Source organism: Chanodichthys erythropterus, chromosome 16 (genome assembly GCF_024489055.1).
Source record: "Chanodichthys erythropterus isolate Z2021 chromosome 16, ASM2448905v1, whole genome shotgun sequence".
Taxonomy (NCBI): domain Eukaryota; kingdom Metazoa; phylum Chordata; class Actinopteri; order Cypriniformes; family Xenocyprididae; genus Chanodichthys; species Chanodichthys erythropterus.
This window is the reverse complement of record NC_090236.1, coordinates 31456211-31476126: the sequence shown is the minus strand read 5'-3', so window position 1 is coordinate 31476126 and position 19916 is coordinate 31456211. Positions and strand designations below refer to the sequence as shown.

General features: G+C 37.0%; 1 protein-coding gene across 1 annotated transcript in view; it reads right to left on the bottom strand.

The window, feature by feature from the left end:
* colec12 (collectin sub-family member 12) overlaps nucleotides 1-19916 on the bottom strand; it is a 40467-nt gene that overhangs the window by 13637 nt on the left and 6914 nt on the right. The gene's annotated exons all lie outside the window — the stretch shown is intronic.

Genomic DNA, 19916 nt, shown 5'->3' with positions numbered 1-19916 from the left:
ATCCTAGGTGTATATGACTTTCTTTTTTCTGATGAACACAATAGGAGATATATTAAATATCCTGACACATCCGAGATTTATAATGGCAGTGAGCGGGATCAACAAGTATGAGCTGAAGAAAGTGTCTCCATCCACATCCATCTATCATAAACATACTCCACACAGCTCCAGGGGGTTAATAAAGGCCTTCTGGATGCATCAGGATATTTATTAATATATCTCGGATTGTGTTCATCAGAAAGAAGAAAGTCATATACACCTAGGATGGCTTAAGGGTGAATAAAGCTTGGGCTAATTTTCAGTTTAAAGTGAACTAATCCTTTAAATAACAACTCAAACTCTGACAGGAAAAAAAAAAAAAAACAGGAAACTGGTTGCTAAAATAAATAGTTCACTCACAAATCATCTTCATTTACCCACCCTAATGATGTTCCAAACCTGTATGACTTTCTTCTGTGACACAAAGAAGACATTATGAAGAATGTCTGTGTTGTTTTTCTTGCATTAGCATATTTTTATGGTCTTTCTAATCATCATGTTTGACATGTTGTTGATGTTGACATATGCTTTTCATTCAAGTTTTAGACTTGGCTAAGTTTAGAAAACACTGAAACACCTTCAGGAAATTACTTGAAGAAAAAACACAAATTCCAAGGGACAACTATTTCAGCGATTTCACGCAAAGCAGCTTTAGAGATCACAGAGTTTTACCACATGATGATGGTGTAAGCGAATAACAGCCCCTCTGTTTGTTATCAAGAGTCAAGCTGAAACTACACCATCGGGGCTTACTGTGGCGAGAGACCATGTGTCATGCTAGTCCTGAACAAAAATGACTGATTTGTGTCAGTCTGGTTCAGATTATCATTGAGCCAAATTGCTTTCCCCTTCAATTTAGAGGGAACATGCGGTCAACTGTACATTGTGTCACACTAGGTCAAACAAAAAGTTTGAACGGTACATAACAGACTATGACATCAAATTCGCCACGCGCTGCATGTTCTTGAGCAAAGTGGACCCCTGTTGTGTTTAAGTTGAGGCTTAGCAAATAAACATGTCTACTATCTCCAGAAAACTCCAGACATTCCACAACGAGGCTCACATCCTTGTTTGACTTATCAGCATATGGTCGGAAGTGGCAGCCATGGCATCCAGGTCAGGCTAAAATGAAAGCCCCAGGAGAGAGCTGGGGGTGGGCAGGTCGCTGAAGAGCTTGTCCTTAGACCCACACATCTGTGTAAACATCATGGCAGAGCGCCTCAAAGGGCCCTCCGAGCTATGGCCCAGGATGCAGGGGGGTTTACATCGAGGGTTTGGTGAGGTGGTCTGTGTGGGGGAGATCAGAAGTGGCCTACCCACCCTCACTCAACTATAACCAAACCACACCATGTAAACAAGCAACATTACAACCTCTGGCTATGGGTCATTGGGTTTTCAAAGGAGAGAGAGAAAAGAAAACAATAAATGCTTCACTTTTACATTGCTGTAGAGTGTTTATTGCTGTGTTTCTTTCACCTAATGAAAACTATTAACTAGAGATGGACAAATTGCTCCCGACTTACAGCACTGAAGCTAGATTAACCGCACAGCTTGCCTTCCTACACTTTTCACACATTCTTTCGAAATCAGGAGGGAAAAGCTGATTTCACTGAAGAAATACAGATGTGCTCTCTATCAGAATTCCAAGGTGGGACACTTATATTTGTGCTCAGAAACACCAGATAGGGAAACAAGCAAACATGTTACACTCACAACTAGGGTTGGGAATGAGAACTGCTTTCTGGTTAATTCTGGAACTAATTGCTGCCCGTAAATGGTTCCCGCATATGTTCCCACTGAACCGATGGAGTTACCTGCAGTAGTTAAACAATTACACAGCAACATAGTTGCTAAATCTACAGCAAAAAAACATTAGAATTAATGTCTCTATGCCGGTTCACTTAGGCTACGTTCACACTTTCAGTCCAAATCAGATTATTTGTGTATCCAACTGGAATCTTATCTAAAATTATTGACTGTCCACAATGTGTATCACAACTATTCAGATCTGATTTGTGTGTTCATGCCGTTCTTTCGTTTACCAGAATATCTGCATTGGTTTCTATTGTAATGCCATTGCGTTGGTAGGCATACGGCAAAAACAACAACATAAATCGCAACTAGACTTGTGCCGATATTTAGTAATGCGATATATCGCGATAATGAATATGCACGATATTGTTATCGTGGGTATTTCAAAATACCGTAAATAATAATTTATTACCAATTATTAAAATTGTTATGATGCATTTAAGAATACTTTCCCCATCAACCATATAAAATGCACAACACCGCTGTATTCTGCGTCAAAAGAACACGTGCTCATGTAAACAAGCCCAACGTGCACGAGAAGCACATGGCGGAACGAGTGAAGGAGACGCGCTGAATGAAAATGCGCGTTCACTCTCTGACAGCGGAGGGCGCTGATGGAACAGCAGAGTGCAACGGTTACCCCGGAAACCCCATAAACAAAGCAACTGCGCTAGTGAAGTTTTTAAAATGCCTCAAACATATATTTTAATCTGGACTACAACATGCCCTAATGATTAGAAATGTTCTGATTATTTGTTATTGTTCAGTAAAACTTTGTGAGTTAACATGTTAATTCATTAAACTGACAATGAAAAATACTTATAAAGCATTAATTATTCTTAGTTAATGTAATTTCTTAGTTACTGTTTAATATCAATACTAAAATCAAAAGAACTTATTTAATGGGCCTGAAATTATCAGTTGTATTTCTTAACTAACATTAACACAAAAAATAATACTTTCTGTAACAAATGTAGCTATTGCTCAATCTCAGTCAATGCGTTAAATACTGAGACCTTATTGTAAAGTGTAACCTGTTGTTCTTTATAGCCTAATTCTTTTGCATTTAATCTGTTTGAAAATTTTACTTTATATATTTTTTGTGTATTGTATTATTGTATTTAAACATTTAGAGGTTTTTTTTGTTATTACAAAAAGAGTTCTTAAACCTGTTATACTAAGGCAAAACTCTTTTTTTTCCCAACTTATTTCAATACCGTGATAAAAGCTTCAGCAATTAATCGCAACAAGAAAAATTGATACCGTCACATGCCTAATCGCAACATGGAGGGGTTTGCAATACAGATGTTGTCTTATTTACAACATTATTTACATCGTCCAGCACTTTGCAACAACACAACCTTGTTTCTGCAGTGACTTTCAGCATGCTTCCTATAACAACGCCTGATGTTTACGTTTTACGTGGCGTGAAAAAGTCACATAAACCACACAAAATCCATTAGTAGTCAGACTGAAACTGATTTCCGGAAATGCGATTTGAATAGGATTTCAAACCACATATGAATGTAGCTCAAAATGCATTTTTAAAAATCACATATCATGTGTTTTTGGCCATTCACACTTGATAAATCTGACAGTCTGAATGTAGCCTTAGTGAATCAACAGCAAACAGCACAATGTAGTCCCATTCCCAACCGAATGACTCTAATGAACCGGTTCTTTTAAGTGAATCAAAGGCTTACAACGCAACCAATGTAGTCTGATTCCGAAGTATGTGCATTTATGTTTGTAATATAAACGTTTCATGTTTTCTATTTATAATTGAAATGATGTCATCATATAGCAATGGAATTGTTTCTTTTTCCAAATATTTATTCCTTTACGGTACAAAAACAATTGTTAATGGATCCTTTGAGGAACTAGAATAGACCCTTTTCACATTTCCGGTTTACTCAAGTCGTCGTAGTTGGGTAAACTTTTATAGCGGTGAATGAGAGACTTCATTAAATATATTTTGTGTTTCTATTTGCGCAAATAGCAAAAGAAAAAGTCCACAATATAGTGTTTTCAGAACTTTCAAAAAAAACAGAGAGCGATTGATAACGGCAGTCATTAGAAACACCCTCAAAGCAGCGCTAACTAGTTTTTTGTAATTTGATGCAAAGTTAATATAATACAATGTATAGTGTGTTTAAAATGAAAATGTAAAAATCTTTGCAGGATTTACAATACTGATGACCATTAAAACGCGTCATCACAGTCTGTGAAAAGGATCTATTGTTCTATATAGACATTTGAATCAGAATACGACTTAATTTCTTTACCATTCTCATTCTTAAGTAAAACGTTTTCTTGTTCAAACCTCTTACACACTTGCCAAATAGATTAATGCAGTCTCTGCAGACTGTACATGACAACATTATCTATAAACATTCGCATCCAACACACATCCAAACACCCACACATTTAATGTTTGTAACTCACACACATGGAAAAACCTATAGGGAAAAGCAAACTGAGGCTGTGGAATGGATGACCATACCTTGCCCTTTACTACAGGGCTTTAGGGAGGGTCTGGAAAGTGGCTAGTGTTAATTTTAACAGGCCAGCAGTGACAGGTTCAGATCCAGGAAATTCCCAAAGAGAGAATAACTAGTCAAACAGTCTGAATGAAGTTAAAGTATAACACACAACAGGTGAACTTACTGTATGTTAATGTACATTTGGATGACTACTTTCCTAGTCAACACTTCAGAGTTTGAATCCTACAGATATCATGATGGATCATATTAAAATTTGGACAACAAAAGTGCTGCTTTAACTCTGTGTGAGATGAGGTTGTTAAACTGTGGTAGGAGATTGGGGGAGAGAGAGAGAGAAACACTGAGGCCTGCATCCATGCCTGTGCAACAGCTGTGTTTCATTTAGACTCAGGAAGTCGCTCAAAGAAAATTCCTGTACTTCTCTTTTTTCTTTGTACCTGCTATAAGACCCACTCACACTTGCCCAATGCAACAGAACACTTGTGATGGAAATTTCCATGGCCACAAAAATACATTTTTCCACACTACACACAGAAATTGGTCCATGTTTGAGTTGATTTTTGATTTGGTACTTGGGACTGAAATATATAAGGATGATTCTTCACTTAGGGGAACTTTTTTGTGCGCCTCTGAATGATTCAAAATATGCTCTTCCTAGTTTAAGGGTAAATTATAATAGATTTCAACTTTTCTGTTGTCTCTTTATTGAATTTTTCCTCATTTTTAAGAGTACTGAAATGCTAAATATGTCATAATTGAACTATTTTGGACTCTGCTACCTATACCACTTCCACCACACCACTATTCAATTAATCTGCTATGTACAGCATGTGTACAACTTGTATATATATTATAACAAAAACAGCCAATATACCCAATAAAGTGGTCATTATTGCCAGCACACCAAGCATTTTAAAGAAAAAATATTTTTTATTTCCATTTCTATTTTTTTATATTGGAAATGAGGGAAGATAGCCAACCATGATCACACCCTTATTCCAGGACAATGAGACAAATGAGTTGTTAAAAGTAAGAAATCACCCGAGATCTCACAAGGCCATCTAATTTGGTCTCACAGAAACCATAAAGGCCTCAAGCAGCCTTTACAATTTTTATTAAAAAATATGCTTGCACATTTACTGTGGGTGGCTGAGTTATAAATATGTTTAATTAAGTCTTCCTTAACATTTAAATGCTTGCGCTATTGTGACCTACAGTTTGAGAAGCTAATGAAGAGTTACAGATACATTAAGCCAACTCCTCAGGGTCCAATCAGAGTCCAGGCATTTGAGAAAAACAATTCTTTTGTCATTTGATAATAATTATAGACTTATCTGCATGATCTGCATGCAACACATGTGCAAAAGCTGTGATAATGAAGTATTTCTTCTTATATTTTCATTCAAGCGTTAACTCAACTGATTTCATGTTGGCCATTGTTTTGTAACTGGACAAATCTTGAAGACCAGAAGCGAGAAATGATTAAACAGAATGGATTGGCAGCCCTGAAAGCAAACAGTTTAACAAACATGGACGACTAGTAAAAACAGATCCAGTCAGTCTCTGAAGATGAAGAGGAAACAAACTCTTGCTGTATGTCATTGCGGTTTATTTCAACATCAGAAAACAATGAGTTTCATCATGTTAAATATATGTTGCATCAATTCCCGATCCGGCCACTGCGAACATCTGGAATCATCACTCAAAGCAAGACTCAAATAAAACACTATTTGCATGCAATTCTTTTCAGTTCTGTAGCATCAGAAATAGCAAATATTGTGTATCTGGTGAAAATCTCTGGATCCAATCATCTTGCCCCCAGCGTCCCTCATTACAAGCCCCCTCTCTGGAATGTTAACAAGTAAACGCTCTAAAAAAGGGGGTATAACTACAGAGACAAATTACTAAACCATTATGTTTATAAACCTCTGAACTGTACTGCTCCACACTATAGCGTGCATCAACATTTTTCCCCTTTTTTGACAGAAAACAGGTTTATAACACTTTAAATGGGCAGAACCATCTGGAGCTTATTAAAGAAAGTGTGTGGGGGGAATCAAAGGATGCAAGAGAACATTTGATACATCATCCCTCCATGCCAAGGACTGAAGAACAAACATCTAAAATGTCAGTTCAGCTTACAGTTTGGATGCAAGGAATGCTTTTCCTCAAAGAACCCTTTATATTACAGAGTTTAACGTAGTTTTTAAATACAACTAGTGTAAAGGAAGTGAATTCTGTAGCATATTTTAGCAAGATGTTAACTTATGGACAGCTTGAACATGCCACCAAATCTGGTGTTTCCATGTGGAATAGGTCTGGACCAATAGCACAGCCCATTAAACTGGAGCATTTTGATTGATCGAGTAGATTAATGAGATCAAATCTTCATGGAAAATCATGCACTAACGATCCAGGTCATAATTCCTCTGTATATTGTTATGCACTCATGGTTGGGCTACGACATGAAGCCTTTGTTTACATGTTTACTTGCCTTTGCTCAAATGTGATCAGACACATGCAGTTTTGATGCAAACAAGTCAACAGCAAGCGATTTAAAGAACATCTTTTTTTCTGGATCCAACCGTTTGTTTTTGTTTGTTTGTTTGTTTGTTTTATGACATCAGCAACAAAATAAAGGCAGAAATAGGAATAAATCCTCTCTAGAGTTCAGAGAGAGGCAATAAAGTCTTTCCTAAGACATTGGCAGAGTAACTGGGACACGTGTGGGCTGTTTTCAGCTCCAATTATTTCCTTATGTGATCAAGGCCATGTGCAGTTTTAGAAATCCAGTGAGACTCTGAAAGAATGAGAGCTAGCGATTGTGAAAACAAGCTTCTCAACAACTTAAATAACTGGTTAATGGTCATTCAAGATAAATTAAACATAGACTAGAATGGTCATGCCCATATGCTTATGTTGAGCACTGGAAATCATCTGTACTGTATTACTGTAGAAGTACGATGTCGAATAAAGCACAACCTTAAGAGGAAATCATAAAAAGGATGTATGGAAAATGCGTGGAGACAAAAACAGAGATAATTCACGGCCAGACAGACAGGCAGATCCCACTCAGAATCTGAGACAGGAAATCAAAATCCGAAGCCAACAGCCTCTGGCTAATGAGCTAAAAGAGAGATTCTGCTCTTGATATTGGTCTACTGCACTAAATAAATGCAAATACCTTTAAATACATTCTTCTTCAGCAACTTTTCCAAATGGTTTAACAGTATTATGCTTATAACTTAACCAGACTCTCACTTTATATGAAGTTATTCATGATAGCGTCTTCATTTTATATAATGTAACATCTGTCTTGGTGATTGAAGCAGAAAATTTCTTTAAAAAACATAGCAAGAAGACATTTTTTGGCTTTGATACATGCAGAATGTTGCAACTTTTTTTGGCAATGACTTGAGTGAAGTCACACAAGATCACCTTGTTCTTATTCCAGCACACAATATGTTATTTATATTGTTGTTGTTTTTAATTGCACAATAATTACATATTTTAGCTATTGTACACCGTGTCCTAACTACACGTGATGTAGCGATGATTCTATTTTAGAAACGGTTTCTATTTTTCTGCGTCGTCGAGGCTGAAACAACAACACAAAGTACTGGCAATGATAATCTCAAGTACTGTTTATGTGCTTTATTTATTGTTAAAAGTGTCTAATGTCCGTTTGTATATCATTTTGTGTTCTCAGCTTTGTAGCCGTATTGAAAGTAACCATGGATAATTCAACCTCAGTTCGTGAAAATAAATAAATGGGCACAAGAATGTTCAAACTGTCAACTCATTGCGAACAAACAAGTATAATCTATAACAAAGATTGTTTCGATAACTCAGTATCTACTTTAAATAGTGTTTAAAGGTGTAATATAAGTCTAAGGTGTCCCCTGAATGTGTCTGTGAAGTTTCAGCTCAAAATACCCCATAGATTTTTTTAAATTAATTTTTTTAACTGCCTATTTTGGGGCATAATTAGAAATGAGCCGATTCAGGGTGTGTGGCCCTTTAAATCTGGTGCTCCACGCCCCAAGAGCTCACGCTTGCCTTAAACAACATAAAAAAAGTTCAAACAGCTAATATAACCCTCAAAATGGATCTTTATTAAGCGTTCGTCATGCAACGTCTAATCGTGTAAGTATAGTATTTATTTGGATGTTTACATTTGTTTCTGAATGAGTTTGATAGTGCTCCGTGGCTAACGGCTAATGCTACACTGTTGGAGAGACTTATAAAGATTGATGTTGTGTTTATGAATTATACAGACTGCAAGTGTTTAAAGTGTCTTGTCTCCGTGAATACAGTAAGAAACGATGGTAACTTTAACCACATTTAACACATCAGGTGTGGACAGACAAACTGCATGTCGCTAGAATCTTATCGCATCGCGTCTGGTTAGGACACGGTGTTAGTCTACTCTGAGTTGAAGAACAAATGTTCCTTTCCCTTAAAAGAACTAACACAATACTGTAATTATGTACAGTAATTGCAAAGTCTTGGCATTCGCTTACTACTGAGCAACTTAGTATAAGGTGGGATACATCTTTTGTAGCCCATTCAACCACAAGCATAAAGTACAAAAAGCTACATTCACACTTTGTGGAGACAAAGTGAACAAAATTAGATTTTTACGCTTTTATAACCCAATCTTTTAGACTGTGTAAGTGATCAGATTCTATCTGCATGTGCTTATAGGTGGTGTAGTCATATTCTGGCATATCTACAGTAGTTGCTATATAGTTTTGACGTGAGCATCAACCAATGCCAAATGAGTTTCAAATAAACTGGCCATATGGAGAGACCCGATGGTGAATAGTTGCATGCTTATGTACACTATGGCGTCTGGTTTCCTTAAAGCATAAACACATGCTTCATTATCCCAACATTAGAAACGTTAGGCCACAAGGGCACATGCCATTGTAATCATATATGATCTAGATGATAAACTAAAGGCTCATTCCAGCAGTGCACTTATTAGTAAAATATTTGAGTAATCACATAAAGTCTGAGAAGTACAAGCACTAAAAAACAAAAAACAAAAAAACAAAAACGTGCATACTCGCAGTGACATCTTAATAAATGTTGTTTTTGTCCACTCTCTCTCTCTCTCTCTCTCTCTCTCATATATATATATAATAAAGCTAAAATAAAACAAATATAAGATGAGAACTTTATATCTTGGCAACTAACTGAAATCAAGTTCAAGCTGAAGTACAAAAAATTAAAATAAAATAAAATTTATAAAAACAAATTATAAAAATGACAAACACACATAACAAATTTACTAAAACACTCTTAAAGCAACGTTCTAAAATGTTTTATACAGTATATATACTATGCATGTAGTACAAAAGTATGCAACATAAAGCAGAATTCAAACGTAGTTTAACTTAACAGCCTCAAGGCTAAAACATTTACTTTAAAGAGAGTCTAGAGGGACTCGTAGTAATGACCTCAGTGATAGAAATCATATTACGAAATAAAGGTTTGTTTTCAATCTTTTTTTATAAACGGAGAGGAACTGAGAGGAGAGTACACTACTGGGGTTAATGAAAAGAACCCCTCCCACAAATGCTCTGTTGCCTGAACCAATTTTCAATACGGCTCATTGCGCTTGACAGTAATGTGATGTCATCTAGATGTATCCAAGGAGATTCAAAACAGCCCGCTCATTCAGAACACTGTAATGTTCTGGAATCCGGCCCTGAACTTTCATGACAGCGAAAGAGGGGGGAAAAGACCCTCTGAGCTAGTGCAGATTATTTTTGGGTTTGGATAAATGTAGTCATATAAATGTAGTACCTCTCCTCAGAGACATATGCTTGAATGATAATTAAATTGTTATGTACATGTTGCTTCAATAACACATAATAAGTGGATGATAAGAGGGTGACCACAAAGCCATATATCACACGCTTATTTACAATGATGATTCTGATGTCAGCTGAAAATCATGACTTACACTGAAGAGGGATACTGATTTTCCTGATTTCTGCATGCACAATTACGGGGTGACATTCGTTTCATGTCTTCAGAGGCATGATCTCATTTCGTCAGTATGTTTGCCAAAGAACATGCTTGGCAACAAAAAGGCAAGAGAGACCCTTGAATACAGTAAATTACAGCACTAAACAATGATCCTTCAAGGAATTAATGGCACAGTTCAGAGTAAGTCAACAATTCCTGCATCCAAATTCAAACAGAGCAACAACACAGCAGGCATTAAAGCAATTTAGAATTGTGAAACACTTTCTTCTCTTCTTAAAGGGACAGTTCATTCAAATATGTAAATTATGTCATTATTTACTCACTCTTTGGCCTATTATTTTTCCATGCAACACAAAAGTGGAATTTTCTGAAACAATCAGGGGCTGTCAAGCTCAAAAAGGGACAAACACAATTTAAAAGACAACATTAGGTGGATTATTTATATACCATTATAATATATATTAAAGGTCCCGTTCTTCGTGATCCCATGTTTCAAACTTTAGTTAGTGTGTAATGTTGTTGTTAGAGTATAAATAAAATCTGTAAAATTTTAAAGCTCAAAGTTCAATGCCAAGCGAGATATTTTATTTAACAGAAGTCGCCTACATCGAACGGCCAGTTTGGACTACATCCCTCTACTTCCTTCTTTAATGACGTCACTAAAACAGTTTTTTGACTAACCTCCGCCCACAGGAATAAGCAAAAAAGGGGGCGTGGTCTTGTTGCGCTCCCATGCAGAAGAGCAAGAGTTGCATTTGTAGAGTGTGTTTGTCGCCATGTCGTCGAAACTGTGTTATTTTCATCCCGCAGTCCAATCACCTTTGTTTGGCCTTCCCAGGGATGCTGTACTTAGAGATCAATGGTTACAATTTATGTTTATCTCGGTTCCCGAAAATTATAATTGTGGTATCCTTACTGCAATAGTTAATGTTGGACTGCAGTGCACATAATGGCCACAAGAGGGGACTATGTTTATGTATATGGCTGTTTTCCGTATGAGGTACTCTTCTGAGTGAGTGCTGACGTTGTACATTTTCTGTCGCTGCTTGCGGAGATTAAAGAGTTCAGTCTCTCAGGAATTATTGTCTTTTGTGTTCATTCAACACCACAATAATCCACATGTAAAACTATGTGCAGCACATGTTATGGTAAGAGGCGTGATCTTTCTGGGCAAGGAGCGCTAAGCTTCTGTCGAATCACAACACAGGAACCGCTGGTACAATCAGAACTCGTTACGTATTTCTGAAGGAGGGACTTCATAGAACAAGGAAGTCATCAGCCCGTTTTTATGACAGTGGAAACAGCGGTATACAGATAAGTAAATTATGTGAAAAATACAGTTTTTTTACACGGGAAACATGAACACATGTTATATTGCACACTATAAACACAATCAAAGCTTCAAAAAAACACGTAAAACGGGACCTTTAATATGTTGAATTAACTTTTATTTTTATATTTTCATTTAAGTGTTGTAATTTTAATGTTGTTATTAATTAATTAAAATTTCTGTTTAGCTTGTTTTATGGATTTGATGTGAAAGACCGTTTATTGGTGACTAATAACTTCATTACATTTTAGATAGGGGTATAACGGTTCTTTATAAAAAAATCAAACCACATGGTTTGCACCTGCACTGCGGTTCATATTAAATTTGACGATGCATCTATAACATGTTTTGTTAAAAATAATAACACATAAAACAGACAGACTCAGCTAATGTATGTTTCAGTCGATGGATACCCATTTGAATAGTTTCCCAATGTTACAACAGCAATGTTAAAAAACTTGGCCAAAACAGTCACTCTTTGTAAACGTTGTTCAATGCGAGTGCCATATGCTTGAATATGACCATATGCTTGAATATGTCGATAGCGCGCGAGCACTGGTGAAACCTGAACAGCACACAATGCTATCTGTGTTTGAACTAAACTCATTTAAACCTTGTTAATTTAAACATTTAAGAGCAAGAAGACGCGAAAGAGAACTTGCGCGTGTGCTGTGAGAAGATTTGTGTGCACTCATCTGAAGAGCGCATCTCAGACAGCACGCAAATATTGAGTTCTCTTTCAAGTCTTGCGCCTGAACGGACAAATTCACACAAAAATTAAACAAACATGCCCGTCTTGTTGAGTATCCTAGCAAACATAGTAGGTTATGTATTAAGTGAATGTAAACAGTCGAGTAGACAACACATGTGTATCAGTATCAGTGTACTGCTGTGGTCGCCAACCCATGATCGCGATCGACTGGTCGATCTTTATCACTGTTCCAGTAGCTCGCGAAATAAAATATGAGTACAAAAGTATCACTGCTGCTCCATAAGCGCCACCTGCTGTCAGAGAGTGAATCTGCGTCTCATTCAGCCTGCTGTTTTTGTTTCATGCTTTTTTTGTGTGTAGCATTTATAATTTCACAAAGATAAAGTCAGACTGTTCTGTTTTTGCTTTTAAATCTTGAAATTAAATCTAATTCAAATAAAAAACAACTGCTCATGAAACGTGCGTACCATCTTTGTTTGGATTGTGATTAAAAAGCAGTGGTTCCCTCTAATTTGAAATGGCTATGTATTTTTGTTTATTATAATAATATTAATAATACTGCAACCAGTATCAGAATTGGCCAATTTGCTTGTAAAAGTAAATAAATAAATCAGAATCTACATTGACCATGAAAAAAATACTCAATACAATCTGGGCTGTCTTTTTCTATCAAGTAGATCTTGTCTTTCAAAAAGGTCAAGGTCAGGGATCTTGGGCTTAAAAAGGTTGGTGACCACTGGTGTACTGGATCTGTGCATTATGTCTTAAAGTGACAGCAGCCTAATATTCCTGCTGTCTGTGTTTTTAATGTTAATCAAACAACAAAAGACAAGGAAATGTTCTTGACTGAATAGATTTTTTTCTTATTTTCTTTATTTTTATTTGAGAGTATTCCTTTATTCCTGGACATAGTTCCCGAAGCCATGACCCTAAAACCGTGATAAAAACCAAACCATGAGTAATTTGAACCGTTGCACCCCTAATTATAGAAGATTTTTCATTTAATATTTTGTTACAAATTAATAAAATACCAAATAACCCAATAACTTGCCATTTTAAGTTTCAAGCGCTGATAATGATCAAGAGCCCAGAATCAATTTAGCGACTTCCCCGCTCCTTTTGAGACTTCTGAGACCACGATTTCACAAACCTTATCTAGATTCCATGACTCGCCCACTGATCTATATTTATATTAATATAGATCAGTGGACTCGCCAGTATGACATCATTTAGCGACATTTAGCGACCAGTTTTAGCTACTTTCAAATAAAAGCAATTGACAACGCTGCCCAGAATGTCGTTCTGCACCTTTAAATTTTAGGCTGTTTTTCTTCATGCAAAGCCTTCAAAAGATTTTCATATGGAAAGGCATGAACAACTTTCATGATACTTTTATGGTGTTTTTTTGTTGTTGTTCTTTTTAGAGTTTGACAGCTGTGGTCACTAAGGAAAGAGTCTTTAAAAATGTTCTTGGGTTAACTGTTCCTTTAACCTCTTTATTGTGTATAGAATGTTCTAGCAGGGGCATAGTCATCTGCGCTGGCGGGAAGAGCATGGGTCGGGGGGTTTGGAGCAGGAAAGGTTCGTGCTAGTGGGTGGCCCACCGCAAGGCCTGGATCCTGACTCAGCAATCAGCGGCTGTCACAGTGGAAGGCTGTTAGTTACCGCAGCAACTAAGCTTAGCCTGACATAAGCCAGAATCGCCTAAGAGCACCCACAAGCTTCATCACTTTACGCAGCCCATAAAACCACCAAGCTCTTTAATAAACTTCCATGCCAGGCATGCTTGACACGTAACAGAACAAAGTGCAACAAACACCAGGAAAACGATACCACTCCACCCATTGCGTAAGTGACTAAGAAACAAAATATAAACACTAATTACATTGGGAGAAAAAACAACAACTACAAAATGAAATGAATGTGTTTGCATTATTTTACAACACTCAGTGGAGCCATGTCCAATTAAACTACATATGTAGCATGAAGAAAAATACCTTGTGCCACAGTTCAAACTGATTACACTCCAAATGTCTGCCATCAGAGGAAGAATTCCTAGCCTTTTCACAATAATTCATAATTTATGTATGCTTATCTGGGTTAAATTATACATTTAAAAAGTCAAAAAACGTAACACGATCAAGAATAATACCGTGCGTCAGTTCCCATGACAGCCAAAGTAATCAAAGTCTCAGAAACAAAGGCGCTGTGCCTCTGTCTTGGCCAGTTCCGCAAAACCGATTGCCAGTAAGTAGTACTCCGAGTCGAGCTAAGGAAAATACACATCTTTCTTTCACTCTACCTTTTTTTTTAGGCCAGGAAGCGCAAAGTTGATTTTGGCTGAGTTGGGAGCCAAAAGACTTTCATTAATATATCAGACACAGCGCTGCACTCGGGGTCTGTCTTTTATTGGTAATGCCAAAAGAAAAGAGTTGGTCTCCATCAGTGACATGTATTGTTTTTGAATGAACGCCAGACCCTGTGGAGCAAGAAAAGGCACAGAGTCCATCCATCATTTAGGTGTGACACCCTATCAAGTTATAGCAGGCAAGAACATCTCCGAAGACCTTCTGTAAGACTGGACGGATGCTAACTTGACCCATTCTCCTTGCACGTCTGCAGAGTCCAACAGATGGTTTGTTTTAGAAGCTGAATTTATATCTATTTGTCTAGAGTGGAGAAGGAGAGCTTTGGTTGCATTCCTTGTTTACGCGAGGAGACCGCCACTCCTGATCTGTTCCCTGTCATACAAAAAAAATCGACTACTGAGAAGCATGAATTTAGTCAAGGCCTTCAACAACAAGTCAACTCAGCATAAACAAGCAAGATTTACTCTAAATCTTTCTTGTCACTATGTAAACCACATTGTTTTACAGAGAATTGTTCAGCTCTGATTTGTGTGGCTGCTTATCTCCCTTTAGCTTAGCTCCAGCAAAGGTGCTTTTAAAGAGGAGAATTCAACTGGCCTGACCCAGCAATGACCCAAGCTCTTTCCAGAATCCTCATGCTATGAACCTCCTGCTGGGAAGCGGCCATTTGTGAAAAAAAATCCTGTTCTCTGTAGGAGAACTGTGTGCCATTCTCATAATCCAGGTTACAGCAGGCTTGAGATAAGGATAAAATCCTCCAGACCCCCTTGACAGCTCATCCCGCAGAACCTTTTGGCTCGAGGACAGACAAATTATCTTTCTTCATCTACCTGTATCCTCCTGGTCTCTGCACGCATATTGAAAACACACAAGTATGTCATGTTTCAAGCCAGCATTACAGAATACCATGAAGACCCTGGGGGTGCATTAAGCAAGGTCTCTAAAAACATTCTCTTTTAGTAATAAAAAACCTGAGCCAAATCAAAAACACTCACTCTGGCACAAACATATACTATATCAAATTAAGCATTTCTACTGTATATATCCTTAATTATTGTTAATATGTAATTCATTTTTCCAATGAATGCTACAAAACATGTAAATAAGAACAAAGACAGATACTGCAAAAGAAGAGAGACAGATTTACTAGAGAAACTAAATTCTGTAAGATAAGATGCAAGTTTATTTCCAACATTCTTCTAACTAAATTTTGCTTCTAACTAAACAAAACAAGAAACAAACAAATAAACAAACATTATATCCTGAAAGATTCTTTATTTTATTGTTTTTCTATTTGGTTTTGTTTCTTTTGTCAGAAAAATAAAGAAACAGGTAAATACTTGCTTATTTTTTCAAAATGTGAAGGTTCTTAATAAAAAAAAAATTTTAAAACTAAAACATATTTTATAAAAAATATAAAACTCTATAAATATAAAAATGTGTGTGTGCATGCGTTTTTGTGATTTATGAGGACACAAATTTGTATAATGACATGGGTATTACACTGGTGTTACGACGTAAACATGAAATATGAGGACATTTCATATTTAAAATAGCTTTAAAAACATACTAAACAATGAGGACACAACAAAACAAATATGAATCCTATAAATCCCTAAAACAATTATAAAATCCTATTAAGTGAGGTTTTTGAGAATGCAAAAATGCAGAAAGTTTTCAGTTTCACTTTGTTTTGATGGTTCCTTTAACACATTTTGTTGACTATAAGTAACGTTGCACCTACATGTCTACTGACTCTCATTAGTGTTAGCAGAGTATTAGTAGACTGGTAGGGTTAATAGAATAAGTTGGCATGTACTTGCAAAGTTACTTATAATCAGTAAATGTCTGTTGGGTGACCATCACAACAAAGAGATAGCAACTACATAAAACTACATTCTACCATTACTCATTCTACTCGTGTACTTTACTACCAGACTTTGATTTCAGTATTGCTCATTTCTCATTAAAATGATCTAAAATGGTTTCTTTCTGTATTTCTTTACTTCTACTTCCTTCCCCATCCAACGTTTTTTCCCAGTGGGATTGAAAACCATCTGAAAGACCATATTTCCATGTCAATGGCTTATAAAACAGTAAAAAGGATCCCTTCTATTCCACTGAAGGATAAAGAGTAACTTTTGCCAAATATCTGGCAGCACTTTGATATTTTGAATGAAGGGGAAAATAATCAACTTAATAGTGAAAATGTGTTAAAATCAAAATGTATGACATATCCAAACAGACAGCATTGATTGTCTGGTTTTGCCACAGAGAGAAGTGCCTAGAATAGTTTCCATGCTTTCCCACTTTCTGTCTATGACAGCACTGGCTTAGCGAAAAGGGTATCCATTAATGGGATAGTTCACCCAAAAATGAAAATTTCTCATCATTTACTCACTAACTCACTTGAGGTACCGGAGGTACCTTTGCATAGTTCCTAGAACTAATGGTGTAAGAACTCACTTTTTGGCATGTTCGCATCACAAGAACTAGGAATGATTTTAGTTCTAGGAACTCCTTTTGGCGGAACTGAATTAGCTCCTACTTCAGAGCAGGGTCTAATCCACACTGTAAAACTGAACAGTGAAATTAATTAAATTAAATGAGTTTGTTTCACTCAAATAATAATGAAAGTTCATTGTACTTAATAGAAAAAAGTTGCATGAACTCAAAATTTCATTGTAGTAAGCTGAACTTAATATGATTGAGTTGAGCTGCAGCAGATTTCTAATTCCCAGCATGCTTTGCATCAGACCATATAAATAACTGTTGAAATTAAGTGTTATTTTGTGTGTTTTTGCACAAGATTAACATATGGAGATATAAGTTAATGTTAAATGTTGTGTTATGTTGGGATTCAGGGGGGTTCTGTTATGTTAGTTTTGTAGGGTTACCACTGTGGTGAAGAGTAGAGCCTGTGGTTAGGTTGAGGATGTTGTTTGAATACATATATGCAATTATGTAACGACTCTCTGATAATGTCTCTCTAATAGTTATAATAGCATGTGTTATTTGCAACCTGGTCTCATGACGAAAACGTACCCGTGGGCACGTTTTCGCGAGTCGCGAAATACGTACCAGTGAGTACATATCACTGCAGTTTCGATGCGAAATGTCCACTGAGCGGCACTAAAAGCGTTCTTTTTTTTTTTTTTTTCCATAGCAGATAATAGGGTGAATGCGGTACGTTTTTATGACGTTGCTTTTTAGACGAATCGCAGCGGTTCTCAATTTGACAATTGCGCTCCTTTGCGTTTTAAAATAACTTCCCATCGACACTATGCCTAAACCAACCCGAGTTTTTATGAATCCATAATCCGACCCCGGATTATGTGTGAAAACGAGCCAAAGCGCTCATTGACGTTTTACCGGCCTCTAGCGTTCGTTTCTGTCGGAAACTGCAGCGAAACGTACGTGCAGGTACGTAATTTTGTGTCTCGCGAAAACGTGCCCATGGGTACGTCTCTCCCATGAGACCAGGTTGGTTATTTGCTATGTAACATTTAACCAAGATCTGAATGTGATGTTTATGTAAATTAACTGTATGTAATTAACATTATGATGAGTTGGGAAAAGGATGCTGGTGACGGGATTGTTAGTGAGAGACACCTGTGCACCACACTGGCCTTGATCCGCTTCCATGGCTCTCAGCCCCGCCCCACTTGTCACAAAAATTTTAAGTTCTACAAACTTTAAAAAAATGAGTTAGTTTACTTAAATGTTTTTTCAGTAATAAGTTTCCTCAAATGTTTTGAGTATTCTGAACTTATTGGGTTTTACAGTGCAGCACAATAGGAACTACCAGTAAGGTAATTGTATGCTGATTGGCCAAACGCATGCGAAACACCAGCACCCCCTATTTTTTAAAAAGCTGTGTACACACAGTTTATAACCAAAACATTTACTCCACGAACTAACTCCACGAACATGGAAAACAGTGATAGATGGACCTCTCAACCTTTATGCTAAGGACAAAATCCAATGCGACTTTGAGAGGACCAAGCGAGACATGATTAGGCATATGTATTTCTGCTCAGCTAGTGACATTGGGCATCACCCACAAGGCAAACGCTAATACTTTTTCATATACTGTTTACTTTCTTTGTATAACAGTTTTATCTAATAACGTATTAGACAGGACTGTTTAAACAGTTTTTAAAATAATGAAGACGGAGCATGGGAGCGCTGTGTGCTGAGGTTCTGGCGTTCTCAGCACCGTCAAAATAAAAGTCACAACAACAAGCGTGGCTTACATCACTTCAGAGATTCTAGTGGCGATGCGAATGCAACCAGAAAAATGGCCCTAAGGATAGTTCTTGAGGAACTGCTTTGGTGGCTAGTTCCTATAATTAAGCTCTTATAACTACCCAGTGAGAATGTTCCAAGTAAGTGATGACAATATTTTCATTTTTGGGTATCCCGACCTCACAACCCACCAGCCCTACACTCTTGCGCTGACGCAGCAGTTACACATTCTGCTGGATTCCTTCACTCCACTTCCTCACTCGTTCCCTACACCCACCTCACAGCCATCAAGCCAAGAAATTAGCCTGCATGACAGGAAAATAGATCAGTGACTACCAGTAAGTCAAACCCCTGTAGATAGTTTCTGTGTACTATCGGACTGCAGTTCTGCTCAAACAAACAGACTGCAATATATTAAAGGTGCCCTAGAATTAAAAATTGAATTTATCTTGGCATAGTTAAATAACAAGAGTTCAGTACATGGAAATGACAGACAGTGAGTCTCAAACACTGTTGTTTCCTCCTTCTAATATAAATCTCATTTGTTTAAAAGACCTCGGAAGAACAGGCGAATCTCAACATAACACTGACTGTTACGTAACAGTCGGGATCATTTATATGTATGCCCCCAATATTTGCATATGCGAGCCCATGTTGAAGGCATTACACAAGGGCAGAACATCTGGATCTGTTCACAGCTGAATCATCAGACTAGGTAAGCAAGCAAGAACAAAAGCAAAAAATGGCAGATGGTGCAATAATAACTGACATGATCCATGATTACATGATATTTTTAGTGATATTTGTAAATTGTCTTTCTAAATGTTTCGTTAGCATGTTGCTAATGTACTGTTAAATGTGGTTAAAGTTACCATCATTTATTACTCTATTCACGGAGACAA